General features: G+C 41.3%; 2 protein-coding genes across 3 annotated transcripts in view; both read right to left on the reverse strand.

Moving 5' to 3' along the window:
• ndst2a (N-deacetylase/N-sulfotransferase (heparan glucosaminyl) 2a) overlaps positions 1 to 2,153 on the reverse strand; it is a 38,020-nt gene that overhangs the window by 34,972 nt on the left and 895 nt on the right. The window lies entirely within an intron of this gene.
• Positions 1 to 2,153, reverse strand: part of zswim8 (zinc finger, SWIM-type containing 8) — a 50,798-nt gene that overhangs the window by 15,072 nt on the left and 33,573 nt on the right. The window lies entirely within an intron of this gene.

Below are 2,153 nucleotides of genomic sequence, written 5' to 3' on the forward strand. Positions count from 1 at the left end.
AATGGTGGAGAAGACAACTCCCGCTACTTCATGACATCATCAGACTTCATCTCATGTTATTGTTTTGATGTGAGACCCTTAGCAGCAGAAATGACATATTTTCCATTTGAGTATGCAGGATGCTGAGGGGACAACTTGCATGCCTGTTTAAATGTGTTTTCCCCCACTCATGTTGGGGTTCTATGGATGGCAAAGTCAGTCTGTCAGACTTTGGTCAAGAGCAACATATTGCAACGATTATTGGCCAGATATAGTCCTAAAATGTAGTCATAGAGTTGTGTGTTCCCCAGTATTGATTTTGGAGAACCTGATGACCTTTTCTAGTGCCTTCATCAGGTAAAATTTGCCCAACACATTGGTCCATGACAAAGGATCTGAAGGGCACACTGGCATCAAATTCACAAAAAACGTGAAGGCCAATTTACAGTTTTTGCTTTTCTTTAATAGTGGGCCGGTTGCAAGATACACGTTTACGAGTTCTCTGGATAATTAAAAAAACCCAGAACCCCTCAAATCTGGTGTATAAAGAGATGTGAGAAGACCTTTTCCAGGCACTGAGAGCAAAAACAGCACTGCATTAAAATACATGAATGAAATAGACTACAACCTTGAAGTCCAATAAATTAACCAACACTGAAAACCCTTCACAGTGCTTTATATTTACTGTGAACAAATGTGTTGCCAGGTATACTGTAGAACTGTGTTAAAAGTTATCTCCCTTGACTTCTACCCAACTATGACTAAAGGACTGAATATGTCAATTGTAACTGTTTTCCAGCAGCAGTCACAAGCTTTTTATGCATGCTGGCATTTGCAAGTTAGCTAAAGGGGAAAACCTAAACATGCATATACCAAATCCAGAAAGAACAAAACAGTGGGTAGACACAGAGTCAGCATAGTGGCCACTGCTGCAGTATGTCCACGAAGTGTGTTCTTTCTATACCTTTCATATAGATATGACATGGGTCTGCTCAGCGTGGGAAATTAGCAACCGCCAAATGCTGGTAAAACATGAAACATGAATCTTACCAATTTCCCATCCTGGAATGCATGTTGAACCCACAATGAGCCCATTCATCAGACTGCTTTCACAGGTTGTTGTGTGCTTGTCACTGTTTCAGAAATAAATAAAGTTCCCCCTTCAGTTAAACTTCTTTGCATCCAAATCTGCTGCGCTCTCTCTGTCGCTCGCCCACACTCTGTTTCTCTTCCTCTTTCTCTGGTTAGTTCAATGACTTCCAAGCCTCGCAATCAACAAATTAAGCTTCCATCCCTTCACCAATTCAACAGAGCATCAGGACTGAATTCGACCCTGTTTGTGAAAGGTAAAGACAATCCTCCGCTCAGCCTGGACTGCAGCCTGAACATAATCCACATCTTTTTCCAGGACAGGAAAATGTTTACAGGAATACAATGGGTCTAAATTCAGAAGGTTCAAACACCCAAACCTAAGACCTCATTTAGTACTGTTAATTCATTTTATAACATCAGTATCGGCGAATAAGGTGGCATTCACTTTATCAGTGGTTGATGTTTATCTGTTGTGTCGCACCAATTTTGTGCCGGCTAAAGGTTGTTTGGGGTTTTTCCAACTCGGATATTGTAGAAATAATCACCTCCGTTTTCCAGCACTGGCGCATACTGCACACAAATACAGATGTGCTCCATGCAGCAGCTGAGTGGCTGTCCAGCTCTGCGTCTCACATCAACAAGGAAGAGGTGCTTATCTTTATAGATGTACTTGTTATCTGGCACAACAGGGGAATAAATAACAAGAAAAAAATAGGTAACGGCCAAATTGTTATTGTAACATCGGTTTTGGACCTGAATTTCCCAGTCGGTGCATCCCTACTTCTGATATTCATTATGGGAGAACAAAATGAGTTTTCTTGCATCAGAAATATAACTGGAACTTGGGGTTAGAGATACCGTTCTCCAAGCCCCATTCAACAAGTAACATTTGTTATATTTCACAATAATTCACTAAGCCACATGGATGCTCACAACATCAAAAGCTGGCTTCATTCACTGCTTACATTCTGCACTAATTAGCAGCATCGGACTGTACACAGAAGCCAGACAGTGAAGCTCGATGAGATTTCAGCTACTTCGCTTATAGTCTCATGGATAACCTGGAAGTAGAGGGGGTGTAG

This window comes from Morone saxatilis, unplaced genomic scaffold (genome assembly GCF_004916995.1).
Source record: "Morone saxatilis isolate NCDOM2014 unplaced genomic scaffold, NCSU_SB_2.0 Contig19, whole genome shotgun sequence".
NCBI lineage: Eukaryota > Metazoa > Chordata > Actinopteri > Moronidae > Morone > Morone saxatilis.